Genomic DNA, 26,308 nt, shown 5'->3' with positions numbered 1-26,308 from the left:
ATTACTAGTAATAGGGGCAAATATGTTCAGTATTCCAAGCTCGCGGTACTTCGGAACCGTTAAGCCTCTTGAGATGATACGTTCTAGGTCGTATTACCTTAGCGATGCGGTATGGAGCCTCCCAGTTAGGTCCCAATACCCCCGCACTTGGTTCCTTTGTACCGAGAATGACTTCTTTCAGAACCAGGTTACTGACTTGAAAGTCTCTTCTTCTGACTTTAGAGTCGAAGAACCTTTTTGCCTGCTGCTGGTAAGATGCTATCCTTAACCGAGCCTTGTCGCAGCGTTCTTCAACTAGGTCCAGACTTGCACGTAAAATTGCTTCATTGTCTGCCTCATTGAAATAGGTTTCTCTAGAGTGAACCAGTCTCTACTTCCACTGGAATCATAGCCTCGCAGCCATATGCTAGCAAGAAAAATGTTTTTGAAGTAGAGGTTCTTAGAGTTAATCTATATGCCCATAGAACTTCTAGGAGGTCATCAGCCTAATTGCCCTTAACAGCGCCAAGCTTGGCCTTCAGTGTGTGCTTGATGGTCTTATTGACAGCTTTAACCTGACCATTAGCTTGCGGTCTTGCGACTGAGGTGAACTTTTTATGGATCCCTAGCTCATTGCAAAACTGTTTGAATTCCTCATTGTCAAACTGCTTTCCATTATCAGAGATGAGTGTATGGGGAATCCTATAATGACACACTATATTCTTGAAGGCGAAGTCTTTGAGCTTCTTGGTAGTGATCGTGGCGAAAGGTTCGGCCTCGACCTATTTGGTAAAGTAATCCACCACGACCACAACATACTTGATGCCCTCTTTTTCGTTTGGCATGGGCCCGATGAGATCAATTCCCCACATAGAGAATACCTAGGGGCTGGTCATTGTTGTCAGCTGGTGGGAAGGAGTTGGCTGGATGTTCGTGAACCGTTGGCACTTGTCACACTTTTTCACAAAGTTGAAAGTGTCTTTCTGAAGTAGAGGCCAATAATATCCCTGACGGATAATTTTATTGGTGAGGGATCATACAGCGGTGTGATTACCGTAGATCTCTTTATGTATCTCCCTCATAATGTAGTCTGCTTCTTCATCGATTACATATCGGAGGAGAGAGGTGCTAAACCCTTGGTGGTACAGTTGATCTCCGATGAGGGTGTAACGAGCAGCTCTGATACGCAAGATTTTTGCCTCAGTCTTGTCACAGAGCAGAGTCCGATCTCAGAGATATCGAATGATTAGAGTCATACAGGAGGTAGATTCTATTGTAGCTACGGTCTGCTCAAGCGAGCTGATACTAGGAATCTCTATGTACCGAACTAGAATACTTTCTGGCACATCAGAGTCTAGCGATGAGGTTATCTTTGCCAAGGCGTCTGCGACAGAGTTACTATCTCTTAGGATTTGCTTGATCGTGAAGCGCTTGAAAGGCTCGAGTTTGGCCTTAGTTTTTTTTTTTCAGGTAGCTAATCATGTTTTCTTCCTTGGCTTGGTATTCTCCCAAAATCTGATTAACAACTAGTTGGGAGTTGCTGTGAATGCTGATCGCATCCGATCCCATTTCCCCTGCTAGTCACAAACTAGTAAGCAGCGCTTCATATTCGACCTCAATGTTTGTAGCTTGGAACCCAAATTGAAGAATTCCATGAATGCGAGTCCTTTTGGGACTAAGGAGGAGAAGACCTGCCCTGACTCTTTTTTTATTCGAGGAACCATCGACATAGAGGCTCCAAGTCGATAACTTCTGAATGGTTTCCTAGCTGACTTCATTGGCTGACTGCTTGGGTTCTTGATTTAGTTGGTACGAGAATTCTAAAATAAAATCGACAATAGCCTACCTTTTGATTGTTGCCTTCATTCTGTAATGTAGATCGAACTGACTTAATTCCATTGCCCATTTGAGTAACTTACCTAAAGCTTCTGGCTTCTAAAGAACTTGCCTGAGCGAGTAGTTGGTCAGAACATGGATTGTGTGGGCATGGAAATAGGGTCATAGCTTCCTGGAGGCGATCAACAGGTTATAAGCTAATTGATCCATCTTTGGATATTGTATCTCGGCATCCAGTAGTCATTTGCTTGCGTAATACACTGGCCACTAAACTGTGCCCTCTTCCCGAATGAGAGCTGCGTTAACTGCATACTGAGAGACAGACAGGTAGAGGAATATAATTTTCTTGAGAAGAGGCTTGGATAGAAGAGGCGGCTTTTCGAGATGTTTTTTTGTACTCAGAAAAGTCTGCTCGCACTCCGGAGTCCACTCGAACTTCTTGTTGGCCTTGAGTGTATTAAAGAATGGCAAGCAATGATCTGTTGCCCTTGATATGAAGTGACTGAGAGCCGGTATCCTCCCATTTGGGCTTTGAACCTTTTTTTGGTTGGTCAGACTTTTCATATCAAGGAGAGCCTGAATCTTCTCAGGGTTGATTTTGATCCCTTTTTAGTTAACCATGTACCCTAGAAACTTTCTTAAGGATACTTCGAATGAGCACTTAAGAGGGTTGGGCTTTATCCTGTACTTTTGGAGTACGTCGAACATCTCAGTGAGATGTGCTATGTGATCTGAAGTGACATGCAACTTGACCAGCATGTCATCAACATAAACTTCCATCGACTTTTCGATATGCTTGTAAAACATATTATTAACCAGCCACTAGTAGGTTGCCTTAGCATTTTTTAGGCCGAAGGGCATGACCTTGTAACAGTATAGTCCCCGATCTGTAATGAATGAGGTATGCTCTTCGTCAGGTGTGTACATCAGGATCTGATTGTACCCCAAGTAATCATGCATAAAGCTTAGCAGCTCATGCCCGGAGGTAGCATCAACGAGATGGTCGATCCTTGGTAAGGGAAAATTGTCCTTCGGATAGGCTTTGTTGAGGTCGGTGAAGTCGATGCAGGTTCACCACTTTCCATTGGGCTTCTTTACCAAGACTGGATTGGTAACCCAACTCGGGTAACACACCTCTCGAATAAACCCATTTGAAAGGAGCTTATCTACCTCACTTTTCAAGGCAGCATAACGCTCAAGGTCCATGGCTCTTCTCTTTTAGCGAATCAGTTTGATTGCACTGTCAATGTTGAGTACATGACATATTACATTCGGGTTGATCCCGATCATATCAGCATGAGTCCATGCAAAAACATTGACATTCTCTCTAAGGAAGCTCGTCAAGCTTTTGGTGAGATGGGGGTTGAGATTACTCCTGATTCTCAACACTCGGGTCAGCTCATTTTGATCGACTGATATCTCAGATGGATCTTGAACTGGCCCACTGTGAGGGCACTCTTGGATGCTAGGATCCATGTTGTCCTCTACTGGGCTGGGTTGTGGCTCAATCCTGTTGATCGCCATAACCTGCTTGGAGATGCCGATTGGCCTTCCTTTTCCCTTGCATGTCATCTGCACTGCTCTTATGTAGTAGTCGTGAGATTCGCGTTGAGATCCTTTTACTTCCCCAATCTTCGTCGGAGTAGGGAACTTCATTTTCAGATGATAGATAAAGGTGACTACCTTGAAACTTTGTAATAGAGGTCGTCCCAAAATGCCATTAAAGGTGGATGGACAGTCTACCACCAAAAACTCTGTCATCTTGGTCATTTCGTTGGTCTCACCCAACGTGACAGGGAGTGCGATTGTTCCCCTAGGAATCAGATGATCCCCAGTAAAACCATAGAGAGGGATAAAGGCAGGCTTCAGGTCTGTCTCGTCCAATTGCATTTTTTCAAAAGCTCGTTGAAACAGGATATTCACAACGCTTCCGTTGTCTACCAACATTCTGTGGACTTTGCACCGACCTATTTCTGGCGCGATGACGAGTACATTCTCATGGGGATGATGCAATCACACTGTGTCTTTTTTTGAGAAACTAATCTCTTTTTCCTTATGAACCTTGGCGGGTCGCGGCACCGTGCTCATCACACTTATGGGGTCATGACAAGCTTCCCGAGCGTACCTTTCTTAGGCACCTCAAAAATTCCCTGCGAGGTGTGGTCCTTAAAAAATGATCTCCATATAGTAGAGACCCTTACGACCATAACGTTTCTTCCCTTGTTACTCTTGATCCTTTTCCCGAATAGGAGTCGGACCATTAACATACTCCTTGAAGTGCCTCTGCTTGATGAGGTCTTCAATTGCTTGCTTGAGAGCCCGACACTCATCAGTATGATGCCCATTATCCTGATGATAGCAGCAATACTTTTGGCTGTTCCTGGCTGAGGGGGGATTCTTCATGGGCGCTAGCTCTCTGAGCAGGCTGGCCTCCTCTAATTTATCTAGAATGGCCGACAATGAGGCATTCAAAGGAGTGTATTGGCTTTTGTTATGATCGTGATGAGGAACTTGGGCATAAGATTTTTTAGGCTCAATCGCTGCTTCTTCCTTTTCTGCTGATTTTCATTAGCCCATCTGCGATCAGCCCTCTTACTGCTCTCCCCCTGATTGGGAGCACTGGTCGAGGGACTGGGGTCGTGGCGATTAAGAGTAGCCACACATTTTTTGATTCGGAGATACTTCTTAGTAAGGTCGTAGAAGCGGGTGAGGGAAACATCGTCCTCAGATTGCAATTCTTTCCAAAAGTCAGTTTGCGGGCGAACCCCTGCAATAATGAGAGTCTGAACGGACTCTTTGGGAGTGTTAGGCATTTTGTGGAGTTCTTTCTGGAATTTGTCTATGTAAGACTGGAGAGACTCATTCCTCTCCTGCCGTATGTTGTTTAGATAACTCAACGACATTGAGAACTTCCTGCTCGCCTGGAAGTGCCTCAAGAATAACGAGCTCATTTGTTGCCACGAGTTGATAGATCCTGCAGGAAGCAAACTAAACCAGCGCTTGGCATGGGCAGTTAGAGTTACTGCGAAGCAGTGACATTTGGCCAAGGCAAAAACTTGATGGAGTTCCATGAGGTCGTTGAATTCGTAAAGGTGATCCTGCGGATCAGAATTCCTATCGAACGCCAACATATCGAGCATTATGAATCTCGACGGGAGAGGAGCAGCTAACGCTGTTGGAGAAAAAAGAGATGCCTTGGCGACCTTCCCACACTTATTCTATTGAGCTTTAAGTTGATCCAAAGTTTGCTATAATTCCTCAATCTGAGGTAGTGGAGCTACCTGAGGATCACTTTCCGCAATGTGGATTCGACTCTCATGGTTACAGTTGAGGAAAGACCACAAATCAAACTCTTCCTCAACTTGGTCGGAAGCTCTGACGAACCTTGACACATGCTGGCTGGGGTAGTTTGAAGGCATTGAATGGCTCGGGGAGTTTTCTCGACCTTTGCGGTGGTTAGAACTGACCCACGGATGACGTGGGTTTCCCGCATGATGACGGTTGAGATCATCATTTTGGCGATATTAGGAATCTCCCTACCTTGCACTTTTGTGGGAGTGCCATGCGACGTGGCGTGGGACGGCTCATGTTGTGACATGTCGCTAAGTCATAATGCCACGTGTATTCTACCTGCTGCACAACCGATGTTCACTAGTCCCTCGGAGCCTTTCGGCCCACTGTTCGCCATTTGCTTTCCTTTACTTTTATACACTACAGTGCGCGTGGTCTGGGCTTTCACCATTTTTGGCCTTTTCGCGCGACCTGCAGACGTCTTTGGCGGTGGCACCGCCTCGTCAGACTCTGGTGGTATGACCCGATCCAAACGGTCTAACCTTTGGCTTCGTCAGACTCGGTGGTATGACCCGATCCAAACGGTCTAACCTTTGGCTAACAGTTTGGAGAGTATTGTTGAACCTCTCCAGGTAATCCATCACGGCTGGGTCGAGTTGTGAGCTCGAAGGAATATTCGTCATGGTACTCTACTGGACTGGAGGCACTTCGGGAGAAGTGTCATCCTGTACCCCGGGGATCTGCTCATTGTCAAGGTTGGTTTGCTTAGTTTCAAAACCATGAGCCATTTGCTGATGGATAGGACTGATCGGTCAGATATTCCTGATGAAGAGCAAATACTAAATCAAGCCCTTCTTCTAGCACCAAACTGTTGATGCTTGATTTTGACACCAACGACTCGCACGTGTAGAGTGCTAAGCGGACTTAGAAATTGCACGTGATATGGATATGTGCAACGAGAGAATAAACAAGAGATAATTTTTAAAGTGGTACAGATGTTCAAAAGCGAATCCTACGTCCACTATAGTTGTATTAATGGGTGATTACAACCAGGTCGTGTACAACAAGCTGAGTTACAATCTAGAGAGAATTTAAATACACAAAGAGAGAGTCTGCTTTAGAAAACTAAAAATGAGTGAATCTCGTAAATGAGAGAGGAGCCCTCTATTTATAGTCGAGGGATTCAAGGTAATAATCATGATTCTACAATCGGGTAGGTATGGTACAATTCCTAATTTTCTTCCCATTGGCTGATTGTACAGGAGATATTCTTAAATCGTGTAGGGCTTGGGTAGGTGGACAATTCCTAGCCACTCACAACCCATGCTTTCACCTGCTACATTGACGACAACTTTACCTCTTTTGTCCTTGCGCGACGTGGCAGCATTTGGAAGGCACAAAGCCTTCCTGAATTCTGATTGGCCCTTACTGGTGTGAGCTTATGTTAGCCCTGATTTTTTAGGCATAACAATACTTTTTTGCCGTAAACCCTATCATACACGAAAACATCAAACACATTTTTTTGCCATTAACCCAATGGTAAACGAAAACAATAGCATAAAAATCACTTTTTTTTTTCTTCTATACAACATATCGTAAACTTAAACAACAAAAGAATAAAAGAAGATGACTACCTACAAAAGTTCAAATAGTCGCAAATGTAAACCCTATCGTTAATAGCCTCAACAATGAAACAAGTCAAAAGTCTCGAGTAAAAAATCCAACTCATCACTCGAAGTCGCCTCAAAACTCGCCATTCACAAAAAAAAAACTAGCTGATAACAACCCGAAACCCTTATCATAAACACCATAAATGAACCCTAAACTCTAAACTCGCGAACCGCTAGTCCAACCGATCAGTGTAAGTCGCTGTTAACACTCACTAGTCACCGTAAACAATCATCAAAATCCAGTCGAACTCGTCAGCTGAAAGTGTAAAAGTCGTCGCTTCTAGAACACACAAAAGTAAAATAACTTTTGTGTTTCCTTTTTTCTTACTAAGGTCAACATGGGTTGGACACGTGTCATCGCCCCAACCCTACAATTACCCACACTTCAATTTTAAATTTTGATTTTAGATGCAAAATGTTAATTGACCACCCCACCCTTACTCATAACGGACTTTTGGCCATCTTGCTCTTCTTCATAACGAAATTTATTAACGGAATTCTTCTTTAGGTAGTAAAGTGGTATTTTAAAAATCTATGGGTTGGAAAGTGTCATTAAAGCAATATTCGGGTGGGAAAAAAGTCAGTTTACTCGATTTGACATCTCTATATATGATTATGATACAATGGTTTTCTTTACTCTCCCAATTTTGTTTAGTAGTTTTATCTTCAATTTCGAGTGAATGCAAAATAATATTACTACTAAAATAATAAAAATAAAGTGGGAACAATAATAAATAGCTTATCATCTTAATCATTGTGAACTGAAAAAGAAGTTGCAAATTTTCAAAATATTAATTTGCTTAGGAAATTAAACTCAATCCGAGGATAATTAAAGCCAAAGAAAGCAAAAGAGTTTCCCTCAAAGCAAAAGCAAAAGCAAAAGAGTGGTGAAAAACTCAAAAAAGTAAATAAAAACAAAACAAGCATAAAATTAAAGAATAAAACAACTTTTGTGTCTTACTGATTTTGTTAATCTCTATAATTATAAGCTACTGATTCTTGTTCCTATTTTACTTCTTATTAAATATTATTATTTTACCCTCATTTAAAGTTGAATATGAATTGTGATTTTGGAACCCTACCTGTTTTATCTTTAACCCCATCTTCAATTTTTTTTTTTCATTTTTGACAAGTTTAATATTAAACAAATTTACTATAAAGGATATTATATATATATATATATTATTTTAAATCATTATTTTATTTTACATAAACCCTAATTTTTAATTGTCAATAAAAATGAATTTGGCAACTCTTTTTGTATCAATAATTGTAAAATATTTTAACTACATATTTTTGTACCTCTAATGGGAAGTTTTGATGACAAAATTAAGTAGTGCGTATCGCAAAAGTCAAATTTCTTGTAGCATTAAAAGATTACATATTTCAAGCAAAACTAGTTGATTAGTTTACGTTGATTAGAACTCTATTTCTTTTAAATAATTTTACCTATGATTAAGTTCTTTTAATTTCATTAAAAGGAAAAAGAAAGAAGTACTGAAGTGCTTTTGATCTATTTTCATACCTAAAAGTCAAATCAAATTCGTTGAAGCAAAGGATTCCCATTCCCATTCCTATATGGATTCTAGTGAAGCAAACATGTAGTGACTTCTCGAATGAGTAGAATATTAATTTTTATATAAAAAATTTAAATTACATTATTTTGACCCTTTGTTTCTTTTATCTTTGTATGAGCAGTACACAAGTAGAATTTCATAAGCCAATACAAATAAAAAAAGAGTAATGCTATACCCACAATCTATTCTCATAAACTTTTTCTTACAACTCCTACGTGACAACTCGCAATTGGTTGGTCGTAATTTATTAAGTGGGACCCATTACGAACTGTTATGTCGAGGTTCTAAAAGGATGCTTGTGAGAAGAGGTTGTGGGTATAGCATTTTCCATAAAAAAAATCTTTTCAATCATATCTTACTATCTAGAATTATGGAAGCAAAAGTTCATTAAGAGGTTGATTGAAATAGAGAAAAGAAAAGATAAGTGCAAATAAGGATCCAACATAGCGACTCCATAAAGTAATACAATAAATGAAAGGATGAGGTAATTGTTATATGACACAAATTGAGCTTATAGGTCCCATGTTTATTAATTTCTTGAGACATGTAGATACAACAAGGGCATCTTTCACCCACCACTGAGTGACCTGATGATAAAAGAACAAATGAGGATCTAACATGGTCTCTCAAGTTCGAGTCCTCTTGAGAGTAGAAGAGTAGAAGGAGAATCTAAAATGATCTCATGAGTTTGAGTACTTACGGTTGCTAATAAAGGTAGCCATTAGAGCTCTTACCCAGCTGGTAGTTCTAGGGTTTCGGGGGATTAGTTGAGGTATGTGCAAACTGGCCTAAACACCCCTGGTCATTAAAAAAAAAAAAGAGCATCTTTCAAATTATATTGTACATATATTCATTATATTTAAGATCTCTCTAATAACCGCTAGTGGTTGAGATTTTCCATAACTTATAAGTTTACACCTAATAACCACTAAGTTATTTCATAAAGAAAAATCTTATCCTTAAGCTTATGAATTTATTACTCAACAAATATAAACTTAAAAGATGGGTGAATAGTTTTTTTTTTTTTTCTCAAAATTTACTCTAGTTTAAATTATAATCAATTCAAATCTTAATTAATTTTTTCTGATAAATCTAATTTTAGGATAATTTAAGGGAAAAATTTATTTTATACACCTAATAACCACTAATGGTCCTTGTGTAGTGCCCGCATTTCCCCAAGAGCAAAAATATAATTTCTGTAGAGGATATTACTTGCTTCTAAGTAAATAATTCAGGAGATAATCTCCTAAATAGGGAGTAGAATCATAATTAAATAGAGAATCGATGGGAATAAAAAATATGAGTCAAAATAGGAAGTGAATGTGGACAAGATATGGTATAAAGAAGGAAGAAGATCCCACATTCTCCTAAACTCTAACAATCCTTTCTCAACCCAAAAGTCCTACAGCGACAAGGAAAGTAATTCTTTCAAACTCTTCACTATTTCACTATATAAAGGGAGGCTAATACCATGGAATGATACATAACAATTCATACCGAAAAACCTCATATTCTTATGAAAAACAAAGCAATTGATTAGTTTGTAAAAGTGATTTTTTTTCCCCTAAATATCTAAATTTTGAATTATGAATTTGAATGAAAAGTTTGTACATGTAGTATTATTCTTTTTATTTTTATTGCAACCTCAAGGGGATTCATACATTCATTTCAATATTAGAGGGATTATTATTATTAGAACAATAAATATTGATTGATAATGAACGGATAAATACATATAAAAGGTTAACCCATTAAATACTTAATAAATATTGATAAATAATGTGTTTAATGAAAGCATGATGCCACATCAGTTTATATACATTAGTTTTACAAGGGCATGATCAACATCTCTTTATTTGACATGCTTTTTGACAATGATTTTCAAGCTTAAGATATACTAGTTTATATATTTAATTTGTATATGTAACACTACTCTTATGAGTAAGTTAATATGATTTTGAAATAATTTAATGACATGATTATATTTCCATAAGTTTTTGCCATTATGGTGTTCATCTTCACCTTCTTAAAGTTTCTCTCTCTCTCTCTCTCTCTCTCTCTCTCTCTCTCTCTCTCTTTTAATAGATAATCGCTGAAAGCTTTCCAGGTTTTCTCATCAACAATTAAAGAAATTATCCAAACAATTAGATTTTAAATTTTAAGTTGCTCCAAATTCATCTGATTTTAAATTTTCCATGTTAGTTACAACAAAATCTTGTAAAAATTGATTAATTTTGATCTAAACTAACTTGATCTAGTTTATTGGGAATTTTTATGAAAAATTAGGAACAGAATTTGGGGAAAGTATAAATTCCTTTTTATATTATTATAAAAAAAAAAATAAACTATTTAATTTATAATAGATGAATACAATAGAATGATAATGCTTAAGCCAACTCCTAAGCCATAAGATAAAGCCTACTAGTAATCTCAAATTAACTCTAATCAGCTTAAAATATGTTAATTGTAATCTAACTATAAGATAATGGAACTCAACACTAACCCTTGAAATAATAAAAAATAAAGAAAAACTATAATAAATTAGATTGTATAGGTGATAAAAAAATATTGAAGAATGAAAGTGTTATAATTTTAGTGGTATAAGGGTAATAGATTAAGGAGGACAAAATGTTAGGAAAGTAAAGTCGAAGGGGGCTATAAAACTTCGTTGCTTTCTCAGTTAATTGTTGTAGTAAAAATGAAGGGGAGGGAGGGTTTTTATAGCCAATGCCCCCTCCCCCATTCATCGCCTCAAAGTTAAGGCAGTGGATGGCCAATTACAGCACTCCTCCTTGGACATCCACTGCTTACAGAAAATTGTATTTAACCTTATTGAAGAGAAACCCAGTGAAAAAAAAAAAACTTAAGTAAAGAAATACAACTCTACTATAACGTAAAATTGGACGTGCTTCATACTGCCTCATTAAACACCTGGTCAAGAAAACCTTGTGGGACAAAACCTGATCAAGGAAAAAAGAGTACAGTGCACATATGTCTAGTACAATAAACAATATAATAAACTTTTCTAAAAACTCCCCCTAATTGATGCTCTTCTTGATTAATGCTCCCCCTCATAATGGTAGAATTAATTTAGTAACTTATTAAGCCATCGCATAGCGATGTTATACACTAACTTGTCAAATGTTGATGTTGGTAAGGCCTTGGTGAATAAATCTGCAAGATTATTGCAAGCGTATTTGTTTGACATCAATCTCTCGATTTTGCTAGAGTTCGTGAGTGTAAAAGAACTTCGGTGAAATATGCTTGGTTCTGTCTCCTTTGATATATCCTCCCATGACTTGGGCAATACATGCTGCATTGTCTTCATTTATAATTGTGGGAGTATCTGAGGTATGTGACAATTTGCATGTACTTTCAATATGATGGATGACAAATCTTAACCATAAGCATTCTCGGCTAACTTCATGAAGCGCAAGAATCTTGGAGTGATTGGAGGATCTAAAAACTAATGTTTGTTTTGTAAAGCACCATGATATTGCAGTACCATTGTAGGTGAAAACATATCCCGTCTGCGAGCGAGCTTTGTGAGGATCAGAAAGGTACCTAGCTTCTGTATAGCCAACTAATTTAGGATCATTAACATATTTCCTTGGATAAAATAATCCTAAGTCTTTTGTTCCATTGAGGTAACGAAAGACATATAACGAAAGACATGTTTGATCAGATTCCAATGTCGGCGAGTTCATGTACAGCTAAATCTTGCCAACAGATTCACTGCAAATGCTATATCTAGTCTCGTACATTGTGCCAAATATAATAATGCATCTATTGCATTTAGATACGGTACTTGAGGACCAAGTATTTTTTTGTCGTCTTCTTTAGGATAAAATGGATCCTTTTTAGGATCAAGAGACCGAACTACCATTGGGGTACTCAAGAGGTGAGATTTATCCATATAAAATCGCTTAAGGATCTTTTCAGTATAGTTTGATTGATGGAGCAAAACTCCATTTGAACAATGTTCAATCTCAGGCCGAGACAATACTTTGTTTTCCTCAGATCCTTCATTTCAAATTCTCCTTTTAAGTGTTTGGTAGCTTTTGCGAGCTCGTCAGGAGTCCCTCTTAAGTTCATGTCACTGACATATACTGCCACAATTGCAAATCTTGATTCTAACCTTTTTATAAAGACACACGGGAATACAGGATCATTGATGTATCATTCCTTAATCAGATATTCATTAAGACTACTATGCCATATTCATCCTAATTGTTTCAACCCATATAATGATCTTTGTAATTTTATTACATACATGTTCCTTTTATTTGCTTCTAGCACTTTGAATTTCAGGGATTTTCACATAGAAATCAGTATCCAGTGTACCATACAAATACGTAGTGACAACGTCCATGGGACACATATCGAGCCCTTCTGAGACTGATAAACTAATCAAGTATCAAAATGTGATAGCATCCATCACTGGTGAATACATCTCCTCAAAGTTAATTCCGGGTCTCTAAAGGAAACCTTGAGCCACTAGTCTGGCCTTATACCTAGCAATCTCATTTTTCTCATTTTGTTTCCTTGTGAATACCCACTTATATTTTACAGGTTTCACGTTTTCAGGTGTTTGAACTACAAGTCCAAATACATTACGTTTTGCGAGAGAGGTCAATTCTACTTGAATTGCCTCTTCCTATTTTAGCCAATCATGTCTTTGTCGACATTCATCAACAGAATGTGACTCAAACTCATCATTCACAATTTCAGTAGCTAGTGCATATGAGAATATGTTATCGATAATAGTTGTCTCACGATTCCACATTTCTCTAGAGTGAGCATAGTTTATAGAAATTTCTTCATTTCTATGTTCTTGTATTCCTTCAAGGATTTCTTCCTTTTTCAGGGGTTTATGTCCTTTTAAGGACTATTAAAAGTTAGTTTAGAAGATGTGAAATTATCTATTATTCTAGTATTGTCAACATTGGCACCTATTTGGTTCTATGCCTTTCATTTCCGAGGAAAAGTATCCATGGCTCTAATCGGCCTACCATGCTTCTAGCGTGTAACAGATATATCAATCGTTGCCCATATAGATGTTCATTGGTAACATCAATCCTTGCTAGTGACACCAGGAATTTGATCTCGTTATTTTTGCTACATCTGTAAATGCACCAGACATTTGGTTGGCAATATTTTGCAAATGTGTTATTCTTTGCACTTGAATTTCAGATTGAGATGTGCGAGAATCTAAATGAGACATAGAATTCACTTTCAAAGAAATTTCAAGCCTTACTTTAGAAGGCTTTACCTTTTTCCCTAAGGGAGGAAATATTGTCTCATCAAAATGGCAATCCGCAAAACGTGCGATAAACATATGACCTGTCAAGGGCTTAAGATATCTGATAATGGATGGTGAGTCATACCAACATATATTCCCAAACGACGTTGGGGTCCCATTTTCGTACGTTGAGAGGGTGCAATTAGGGGTGTAAACGAGCTGAGTGTCATCTTAAACGAGCCTGACTCGGTTAAGCATTAGACGAGTTCGAGTCGAGTCACGAGTCGATTGAGTTCGAAAAATTTGGCTCGTGATTGGACTCGAGCTCGTTTGACTCGACTTAGAAAGCTCGATTATGACTCGTTTAACATGAGCTCGAATTGGCTTGATTATGGCTTAATTATGGCTCGTTTGGCCCTTTTTTAATATAACCTGCAGATCTTGTTTTACATAAATCATATCCAATTTTTGATAAATTTGCATGTAAATCAACATAAATCACATCCAAATCAACATAAACAATGTATTACACAACAAATTATACAATCCAAAAAAAAAAAAAAACACGAATGTCCATCAAAATACATCAAAATTATCATCAAAACGGCGTAGAACTCAAACTTTTGGAAGTTGAATCTCCAATGGTTCCTTTTGTATCTGAAATTTTTTTTTTAAAAAAAAAAAGTTAATATCAAAACAGCAACAAATCAGAAAAAACCAATAGCAAAAACAGGGGCAGCAACAAATCAGCCTAACCAACACAAACAGCAAAAGCAGGGGCAGCAAAAAATCAGCCCAGCCAACACAAACAACAAAAGCAACAATAAAAAAGCAGAAATCTTTTGCAAAGGGATTCGAACCTTTCAAAGCCAATAACATATAAATAATTGTGATTTCATCAATGTAATTCAACTTAGAATATAACATTATTCACACAATTAAACCATGAAGCGAAGTAGTTAACCGTAGACACAACAGGATGATAAATGCACAAGGCTTATGAAAAAAACCAAAAATTTCCAGCAAGAATTAGCTCAAATGCAGTCATACTTGACATTCAAAAACAAAATATTTTAAGAATATCATAAGAAAGCTCCAGAACTAACACTAAAGTAGCAATAATCCATAAGGCTCATATAGAAACCCAACTACAAACAACTAAACGCAACTACAACAATCCAAAACAGAAACCCAACTATAGACAACTAAACACAACAAATTTACAGAACAAAAACTAAAAACAAAGAAATTCCCGGCGCAAACCTGCTTATATAGCCAAAAAAATCCAGATTTTGTGAAGGAACAAACTTGTTGCAGTCGAGATATGCTAGTTAATGAACTCCTCACAAATTCTTCACAAAAATCGGTGTTGTCGGCGATGGACAGGGCGACGAGAAGCTGTGGTTATTGGTGATTGGGTAGTTCTTGTGTTTGTGGGTGGCTTGGTGTGATTTTGGGGAAATTGTTTTTAGGGAAATCGGGTTTCTTGATTAGAAATGTGAAAATAGGGTTCTTGATTTTGGGGAATGCATTTACGCAATTTGGGTTAATTTTGTAATTTTTTAAACCTTTTAGTCTTTTACATATCAAATTACAAAACAGACCTAAAACTTGTATTATGCGCAAAAAAACCCTAAACGAGCCATTATTGGCTCATAAGCCGAATCGAGCCGAGGCAGGGTAGACTCGAACTCGGCTTGGTACCTAACTCGAGTCGAATTCAAGCCAACTTGGCTTGATTAAACTCTTGCCGAGTTCGAGTATTTAATGAGCTGAGTCGAGCCGACTCGCGAGCTGCTCGGCTCGGTTGACACCCCTAGGTGCAATTGGAACTTACAAAACACAACCAAAAGTTCTTAAGTGGGATATATTAGGTTGATGTCCAAATACAAGTTGTATGTGAGAGTATTGATGATATGCAGTGGGTCTTAGGCGAATTAACACCGCAACATGTAAAACGGCATGAGCCTAGGCAATAGTCAGTAATTGTGTACGTAATAGCAAAGTTCTTGCAATTAATTGGATACACTTTATAAATGACTCCGCCATACCATTATGGGTATGTACAAGTGGTACTGGGTGCTCAACATCAATTTGAATTGCTGTACAATAATCATCAAATGTCTTTGAGGTAAACTCACTAGCATTGTCCAAACGGATTGCTTTAATTGGGTAATTTGAAAAGTGTGCCCACAATTTGATAATTTGAGCCAGCAATTTGGCAAATGCAACATTAGATGTAGATAGTGAACAAACATGTGATCATCCTGCCGATGCGTCAATCAGTACCATAAAATAGTGGAAAGGTCCACTTGGTGGATGAATAGGTCCACATATGTCCCCATGAATTCTTTGTAAAAATGATGGGGGGGTTGGTGTTGGTGGGGTGGGGTTTCTAGACCAACTTTACTGATGGGTGGCTTAAGTGCGAATTTGCCTTATGAGCAAGCAAGACAAGCAATTTCATTAGGTGATAGAATCTTCAGGTTCTTTAATAGGTGCCCATGTGAGTTTTCTACGATCCTACACATCATAGTAGATCTTGGATGACCAAGAGGGTCATGCTAAATCTTAAAAAGTTCAGGATCAATGAACTTCTGGTTCATAGCTGTATAGACTTCAACATCCTTTAGGAATGTGTAATATAACCCTGATGAGAATGTAGGGAGTTTCTCTAGTACATGCTTCTAGCATGAAATATTAGCAATGATGTATAGAAACTCTCCATCTTTTTCACTTAAAGTTTCATCCATTGAGTCGTATATCTTTGAAACTAAGCAAATTTCTTCTGAATTTGCTAGAATATAAAGCATCATGGATACTTAATTTAGTTCCGCTTGGTAACAAGAGTGTTGCTCTTCCCGAGCCCTCAATTATGTTTATAGACCCTGATTTGATATTTATTTTAACTTCAATAAATGTCAAATCTGAAAAATATTTTCTATCCCGAAGGATGGTGTGCGTCATTGCACTATCTATTATACAAATGTCTTCATCATTATTGGATATCAATGTTTCATTTTTTAACTTCATCTTTCACTAGGGGTGCACTATTACTCTTGTTAAACTCTTCGTACTGATAACGTGTTATAATTTTAGTGGTATAAGGGTAATAGATTAAGGAGGACAAAATGTTAAGAAAGTAAAGTCGAAGGGGGCTATAAAACTTTGTTGCTTTATCAGTTAATTGTTGTAGTAAAAATGAAGTGGATGCGGGGTTTTAATAGCCAACGCCCCCTCCCCCATTCACTGCCTCAAAGTTAAGGCAATGGATGGCCAATTACAACAGAAAGAGAAATTTCAAGTCAATATAAATTAGGGGTGGCAGAACAAGTATTGATACGCCAACTTGACACAAATACAACACAGTTTAAGCGGTTTGAGTTGATATGAATAATGTTTGGGTCCAAATAGTGCTACCATCGACTTTCATGTTGACACCACTGCCTAGACTACCTGGAGATCTAAGTAATGTCGATAGTATTGTTGGATAGACTGTTCAATTTTTTAACTTTTAATACTTTTTATCTTAAATTTTACTGTTAGTATGTTTTATTAATTAAACAAAATTATTCATGAAAATAGTTATTCTATGCAATATAAAGTGAACATTCCAACAAATTTAATTACTGATGTATCAGTACTACGTTAATTATTGGATTTTGTGGAGTAATATATTGAGAGTGTTTGATCCCACATTATAACTTTTAACTAAGGTTCATTTGTACAAGTGACTTAAATCTAATTACATGCAAATTTAAATGACTTAAATTGAGTCATTTAAACATTAATGACTTGTTTAATAATTTTTCAACTTATGCAAAATCTTTTAAATGAAAAAATAAAAATAAATCATTTCACTTTCGTGTGTTGACTCTAATTAATACCTTTATTAAATTAATCAAATTTACTAATCTAACAAAAGCTTTCTTACTTGCTTTTATAACCGTTAAGACGCCATACTCATCCTACTTGTAATTTGTAACATAAATCTGAGTATTTTGACATAATTTCATTTTCATCATGAATTGTTTTTGAAAATTTTAGCTACAACTAAATCATATAAAAATATAATTAATTTTGATTTATCAGGATCATCGTATAATGGAGAAACTATTTCTATCTCTAATTATTGTCCACATTTTAGAAAGTCTATCAATAAAAATAGATGAATAACAAATAAAATTCCGATGTCCAATCAATAACAAGGATACTTAATTTTCGTTTGTCAAATCATTTATTTAATTTAAATTGACCTCGAATTTATGAGATTACCTAAGAATGTCTAATACCTTAATTGGGCACACTATCACTTTGGATTTTAGACACAGATCGATTTGTATTTGTAACATCAAAATTCAAATCTGAGTTCTCATGCAGAACCTCTTGTTATGATTTAATTAATTTCTTTATTTTTAAAATATCTTATACTTATAACAAATTCTTCAACTATGATTTTGACATAATTTTATTTTCATCATGTTTATGTCATTATGACGTTCATCTTCAACGTAATTGAAATCCTTTAATTTTTTATTTATAAAAAAACAGTAAAAATAAACTTTTCATGTTTTCTTATGAACAACTAATGGAATTATCCGGAAATTTTTAATTTTATTTCTAAGTTTCTATAAATTCATATGAATTGTTTTTGAAATTTTAGTTAGGGATATTATTAACTTAGGTGCAACATTTCTTGAAATGCTAAAAACAGGACACAAGTTTTAATTTGTTCAATTTAGCACCACTAAAATATTAACTTTGTTTAATTTAGGAACAAAACAAAGAAAAGTATCAATTTGTTCAATTTAGGGACACTTGCTATTAATTTTAACAGAAATCAACAAAAAACTTAGATACCCCTAATTATACATTTGGCTTTAGTCCTTCAATTTTAATTTTAAAAACTAAAATAAAAATAAAAATAAAAAAATTAGATAAATATTTAAAAGTATGTTTGATTTCAAAGTTTAAATATTACAAATAAGGGAGAAAGTCAAAATAGAGGACACATGTCAATAAAAACAATTGAAAAGAGACAAGTTTTTAAAAAGACAAAAATAGGGCACTTAACGGTATAAGACCATTTAAGTTAAATAAAAAATGTGTTAGGATATGAAAAGTCTATTATACCCTTATTAATTATCTTCCACGAAATTGACCGTTATAATATGGATATAGAATATGCAAAACGATTATTCAAACCTTTTAAATTGACAAAATTCCAAAAATAAAAATTAAAAACTATATCAGGTAATTGATTTTATTTTGGTTTAGTTTTACTTTTTAACATTGGTAGTTATATTGTATTCTATAATATTAAGTATAAAGGCCTGAAGTCCTTGTTGATATTTCAGGGTTGTATTTGTAATGTTTACAACTATACTAGGGTTTTTTTTTTTTTTTTTTTTGGTAACAAAATAGGTCTTTAAGTGGTACGGTGCGTTTTGATATAACCACTATTATAAATGTTGCCCTCCTTCTGTAACAGAATTTTAAGAAATGCAAAATTCAATTTTTTCTCTTCTACTAAATTTTGCTCTGTTATATTTCGTTCAATTAGTTACGTTCTTGATTTTGCTTCTTCAATCGTTTCATGGTATCAAAGCCCTAGACAAGCGTCAATAGCTAACTCGATTCCTGAATTCTCCAATTTCAACTCTAAACGTGAAATTGAACTAGCCACTGGTTCAAGCTCTGGAAATTTAGTTGTTCATTAAATTCTTCCTGCTCTTTTTGTGAAATTAGTCGAAAAGAATTATGGCTATTGGAGGTCGGAAGTCTTTCCTTCTCTTGCCTCTCACGGCCTCGATGGATTTATTACTGGTGAGAATATCTATCCTCCTCTGTTTTTAATCGAAAAATCTACTGAAAGTGAAGAACTAATAAAGAAATCAAACCCTAAGTTTTACAATTCTAGTTAGCTGGTTGTTTGCATCTATTTCAGAATCTATGTTCAGACATGTAGCTAAGTGTGTGAGTGCCTATGAAATTTGGAATACATTAGAACTCCATTTTCAATCAATTTCGAAAGCCAGGACATTACACCTAAGAAATATGCTACAAAACACAAAATAAGACTCCTTAAGTATGAATGAGTATGCATATGTTTTAAAGATGAAGGAGTTAGGTGATGAGCATGTGGCTAGTGGAGTTAATGTTAGTGATGAAGAGTTACTCTTGTACATTTTGGATGGTCTTGGACCAGAATATGACGCTGTAGTGGCAAGTTTGACATATAATAGTAACACAACAAGTATTCAGGAAGCTCAATTTGTTCTTCATAAACATGAGTTACGGTTGGAAATGTGGAATAATGCCTTGACCAACTTTCATGAACATCTTACCTCTGCACTGATTGCCTCCAAGCAAAATTCTGTTGAGTCTTCTATAAGAGTACCTACTATGGCTAGAAACTCATTTAAGAACAACTTGCAAATGCTACAGTCAGGAATATCAGGTTACTCTCCATCCTCAGATTTTGGTTATCAACATAGTGTTTCACCTAGTGTTTCTGTGAATCAGTTAACTCATCCTATAGGAGGGAATGTGAATTCTGTGAATAATGGTTATCTAGGACGTAATTTCGTGCTTAACAGACCAATCTATCCTCAAGCTTTTACATCTGGTGGTGCTCCTTTTCCAAACAACATGATGAAAGGAAGTAGCAGAGGTAGAGGATATTTTAAACCAAAATTAATCTGTCAAGTTTGTGGCAAATTTGGTTACTCTGCTCTGCAATGTTATTATAGATTTGACTAGGGTTATCAAGGCTTTCTTAACTCTTCTTATGTTGCTCCAGTTCAGTCCTCTACTTACAATGTTCCAAGTCTATCACAAGAAAATTTTACAGCACATAAAAATTTTGTAGGACTTTCTGCTGAATCTGTTCAAGGTCTGCTAGCTACTAGTTACCTACCTAATGGTTCTACTCATAATTCCTATGCTAGATTTCATGATATTCTAGTGTTAAACCATGTCTGAATCACATTTGATCAGTTTCACTTACTGATCCTTCTTCATATCAGCCCTTACCTCAATATCAGAATACTAATGTTGGTCCTTCTACTGTCTCATCTACGACTGGTCTTGAGGTACCATAGTCTGTAGGAACTTCCTATCTGGTAGTAACAACACCACATACAATAAGTGATCAAGCTTGGTATTTGGATTCAAGGGCATCTTATCATATGACAACAAGTGGCTCTAATCTTATAATGAAGTCTCTTTATCCAAGAGGTTCCAAAGTGCAAGTTGGTAATGGAGATGCTATTCCCATTACTCACACAGGTATGCTTATGGTTTCTTCTTTTGATACTCATAAAGTTTTTCAACTTAAAAATATCCTCTGTGTTCTGCAAATTACAAAAAATCTGTTGAGTATTTCTTAGATTACTAATGACAATAATGTCATAGTTGAATTTCAATTGGATGTTTGCTTGATAAAGGACAAAACTAGTAAGGCTGTTCTACTCCGAGGCACTGTGAAGAATGGCTTGTATCAACTGGAACTATCAAAGAATGTTGTCTCTCCTCAACATTTGTCCAGCAATAATGTCTCATCCTCTATTGTGTGTTCATCAGCACCAACTAAGTCTTATTCCTCTTCTAAGTCTCATAATACTACTACTAGTTTGTCATCAGGAGTTGTTAAGCAACCTAATTCAGAATTGTTTAGTATGGTTAACTCGTTTGCTTATGGTTTGAGTTGTAATAAAGACATGCTTAGATTTGTATTTGTTATGGCATGCACGATTGGGTCATCCCAATGTAAGAACACTTCATGCAATCTTAAATAAGATGAATGTAAAGAATAGTTTGAGTAATATAGCTGTTTTTTGTGAAGCATTCCAGTATGGCAAATTACAACAGTCTCACTTTCCAATTTCCAATTCGAGAGCTAAAGTTCCCTTAGAACTGGTACACTCTGATCTATGGGGTCTAACCCTTGTTCTCTTTAAAGAAGGTTACAGATACTACATTATTTTTGTTGATCATTTCAATTGCTTTACCTGGATTTATCTATTAAAACTCAAGTCCGAAGCTTGTGTTGTGTTTGTCCAATTTGATTACTTTGTGGAGAAACAATTAAATGCTAAATTGAAGTGTTCACAAACCGATTGGGGTGGAGAATATAGGTCCTTCTCTGGTTATTTACAAAAGTAGGGGATTATGTTTTGACATTCTTGTCCTTATCTCCATCAACAAAATAGAAGAGTAGAGAGAAAACATAGGTCTATTACAGAATATGGTTTATCCCTCTTCGCACATGCTGTAATGCCTTTAAAATTTTGGTGGTCAGCCTTTAGTACAACTACTTATTTGCTCAACAAGTTACCTACTCCAGCCTTTGATTTTGTGTCTCTATATTATGTGTTGTTTAATCAAGAACCACTTATTGTGAGTTTAAAGTCTTTGGTTGTAGTTGTTGTCCTTACCTTAGACTATACAATAAACATAAGTTGGTTTTTCACACTAAAAAGTGTGTCTTTCTCGGCTACAACTTGTCTCACAAAGGCTATCTATGTCTTTCCTCCACTGATAGAGTTTACATTGTCAAGCAAATGAAATTCAATGAATCAGAGTTCCCTTTTAAATCTGGTTTTCAACCTTCTTCTGTTGATGATTGTCTAGTTGAGTTAGCCGTACAAAGTTCTGGTCAACCCTAGGTACTACCAGCATGCGTGTCTTCTATTGAGTCTACCTTACTTCATTCTTCTTCTGCTCAGTCTACTAAATCTTCATATTCCAATGTTGCTAAATCTGTTGCAGTTGCTCTTGGTCCTGTTATATCAATGTCTTCTTTTGCCTCTCCAAATAGTTCCTCTTCTGGTGGTATAAATGCTTCTCCAATACCTCATTCCTCTTGTCCAGTGCCTACTTTAGAACAAGATTCTCTTTCAGCCATAGATGTTCCTAGAATTCAATTGGAAGTGGTGCTTTCACCTTCATCTAATACATCTCCAAACACACATTCAATGATCACTAGATCTAAGAGTAAATCTGCTGCCTATGGATATCAGGCCCCGGTCTCTACTTCCATTATTCTCCTTGAACCAAAATTAGTTATTGAAGCTCTACAAATCTCTGAGTGGCAATAGGCCATGGATCATGAATATCAGGCATTAACGAGGAACAAAACATGGGAATTGGTTCCATATGAGGAAGGCATGAATGTGGTTGGTAGTAAATGGGTTTTCAAAACTAAATTAAACTCAGATGGTACACTCCAAAAGTAAAAAGCCAGGTTGGTAGCCAAAGGCTTCCAAAAAACTCCTTGGTTGGACTATTTCGACACTTTTTCCTTGGTTCTTAAAGCTGCTACCATTAGGATCATGTTGTCCTTGGCTGTCCATCATAGTTGGTCCATATAGGAACTTGATGTCAATAACACATTCCTAAATGGGTAACTCACAGAGCAAGTTTTTATGGCTCCTATTGAAGGATTTTCTGTTTCTAATTCTTCATAAGTTAGACATGTTTGCAGGCTGAACAATTCGTTGTATGGTCTTAAACAAGCTCTTAGAGCTTGGTTTGACAAATTAAAGAATGCCTTACTGTCAATTCCACCTCAGATGTTAGCTTGTTCTACTATCAAAAGGAGAAACAAGAACTATATCTTTTAGTGTATGTTGATGATATACTTGTGACAGGTAATGACCCTCAGCTTATCTCCCAAGTAGTGACTAATTTAAATGCTACTTTTGCTCTAAAGACTCTTGGAGAGGTTCAATATTTTCTTGGCTTTTATAAAACAAAATTCTTCTGGTTTGTTGTTACCTCAAGCCAAATATGCCAAGGACCTACTTCTAAAGGCTAGTATGCAAGACTCTAAACCTTGCCTAACACCTATGGTTATAGGTTTGAAACTTGGTAAAGAAGATGGAGAAGCCTTTGATCAACCCACATTATACAAAAGTATTATAGGTGGGTTACAATACTTAATTTTGTCTCGGCTAGAGTTAGCTTTTTCAGTCAATAAATTGAGTTAGTTTTTACAACATCCTACAGTTGTTCATTGGACAGCATGTAAAAGAGTTCTTTGGTATCTTAAAGGCACTTTGGATCATGACATCTTGTTCACCAGAGACAAACCTTTTACGTTAGAAGCTTTTACAGATGCAGACTAGGCTGGAGATGTTATTGATCGTTGGTCCACTAGTGGATATAGTGTATTTTTAGGTGGAAATTTGATCCAATGGTCATCCATAAAACAAAGAGTTGTCTCTTTGTCCTTAACTAAAGTAGAGTACATGTCACTTAGTCAAGCTGCTACTGAGTTAGTTTGGGTGCAAAATTTGTTTAAGGAGATTGGTGTGTCTATAGCTAATACTCAAATTGTGTGGTGTGACAACATGAGTGCTGGGGCACTGTCATCAAACTATGTATTTCATGCCCGAACAAAACTCAGCAAAATTTATATGCATTTTGTTAGGGAATTGGTAACTAGGAAGTTGCTGCATGTTCAGTACATTGCCTCTGAGTATCAGATAGCAGATGTCCTGACCAAGGCCTTATCAAACTCCAGGTTTGCAATGTTACAAGACAAGTTGAAGGTTAGTTATGTAATTCCAAAAAATGAAGGTAATCAGTCCTGCAGTTCAGGTGATCAGTTCTACAGTTCAAGTACTCAGAGCTGTTAGTAGTTTGTAATACACTACTCTGAAGTACATGACATGCTATTGGTATTTGAAATCAAGTATTGAATTTGGAGGACTGACTGAAAGAAACAACATGAAGAGGTGGCGAAAATGTAGATTGAAAACATGAAAGATTGGATTAATAGGATTCAATAATTTCAAACAAAGTTTGAGAAACATTATACCTTCTCCTTTGCTTAAGGTTGATGAAGCCAGAACTCAAAGAGATGAGTACTCCACACTTTAACATCACCTTGAGAAAGTAAGAGAGTGGCCAAACCCTAAGAGAGAGATATTGATTTCCTTTTGAGTGAACAAAGTGAATGAATGACCTAAAATGCAACCATTTGCATTTATATATACATGGGCCATTTTGCAATGAGTTGTTTTTCACTTCTATGCCCCAATAAAATATTATTTTAAAAGGAGCCCACGCATTTATTATTTTACCCTTTGAATAATCAATATTATTCAAGGGCCAATGTAAACTAAACTAGTTTACATTAACAACCCATAGGTTTACCCTTTTGCCCTTTAACTATTAAAAGGTTATTTTCGTTCATCTCATTTATCTTAACGCTTTAAGATATAATAATTAAATGCAATTAATTATTGCTTGACCATTTTAACCCTTAAAATGTCACAAATAATTTTCTATGTAACTATTACCATAAAAATCCCGTCATTACCCTCGGAAGGTGCTAGCCCTCTTCGGATAGTCATTTCTCTCTCTTATCCTTCTCTAACTTCTCAAGGCTATTGGTGTGACCATGTAGGTCCACTGTGGATTAGCTGTGAGCTGGTTCTAGATGAATTCGGAAACCTGTCCGGAGGCCAAACAACTATGGTAAACATCTAGCAATGTGCCATAGTCCCTAAACCACGATGAAGAAAGACTTCATCTAACCCATTTCAGATCATATGTACCATGCAGGTAAAGTCCCTCCATTGATATATCCTAATCGAGCACGGATTCATGGAACGTCAAAATCCTAAACTCGATCTGAAACCGAATCGTCGATCAATATGTTCGGAACTCGTCATCATGAACTTGCTTTCGTATGACTAATAATAGACTTTGGCCAGAGATTCTGATTTCCGACATTTATCGACGTTCGACCAGGAACTCGAATTCGGATGGAGTCAGCGGTACTCCTGATCCTATATTTCCGAGTCAATGGATCCTTTCTTGACCATCGTTCGTTTCTGCATATGAACAACACATGACCAAATAGGCTTTATCATACGAAACATGGCTAGTCTCGTAGTTATACATCGTATGAACCATACGCATCCGTATCGGATTTGACCACAATGTCTCAGGTCAAAGGATTATATCGTGCACTGATATAACCAAACGATAAATCATTGACTACATGCTTTTCCAAGTGATTTGTCGTTATTCAGTCATGTTCGAAAAACAGTTCACCAACCGCTAATCCATACTAATGCCCCAGTGACATGACTATCGTCGTCATCCATACTTATATCAACTCATGATATCCTTTGGAAGCATCCAGTATGCCTACTATGCACTATAATTGCCCAAATTATATTGCTTCCGTAGGGAACCCTTTTGATAATTCATTTAGTGATTAAATGAACTATCTGGACAATTCATATACATACTTTATTTTAAATGCATGACTAAATAAATGAAGCAACTTATATTTATGAATTGAAGAACTCTTTCTTCTATTATTTATGATATATTGATACAAGACAAAATACTCTGAAACCAACAACACGAATGGTTTCTAGGGCATACACTAATATATTCTAACACTGACATGTTCTGGCAAAATATTATTGATAAAGTGAATTCTCCAGGCATCATTTTTTGTTTGTAACCACCAAAACATTAGTTAAGAATTGGTGGGAGAAGCTGTTAAGGAAGTTTAGCTTACAGGAGCATATTGAGTATCATAAACTCAACACTTGAAGAATTCAAAAGTTCTTAAGTTTTTAACGGAGTTCAGTTTATGGGAAGATATTGAATATTATAGATTCAACAATTGAAGAAGTCCTTATTGTTAGGAAACGACCCGGTTGCACAGCGGAAAACAAAAATTT

At 36.4% G+C, this 26,308-nt stretch overlaps 1 pseudogene; it reads left to right on the top strand.

Annotated features, from left to right (window-relative positions):
- Window positions 1–22,699: 22,699 nt before the first annotated feature.
- The window catches only part of LOC116117288, a 43,110-nt pseudogene continuing 39,501 nt past the window's right edge, over window positions 22,700–26,308 (top strand).

The sequence above is a fragment of the Pistacia vera genome, unplaced genomic scaffold (assembly GCF_008641045.1).
Source record: "Pistacia vera cultivar Batoury unplaced genomic scaffold, PisVer_v2 Contig802, whole genome shotgun sequence".
NCBI classification, from domain to species: domain Eukaryota; kingdom Viridiplantae; phylum Streptophyta; class Magnoliopsida; order Sapindales; family Anacardiaceae; genus Pistacia; species Pistacia vera.
Note: the sequence above shows the minus strand (reverse complement) of the source record. Positions and strands in the feature narration are given on the sequence as shown.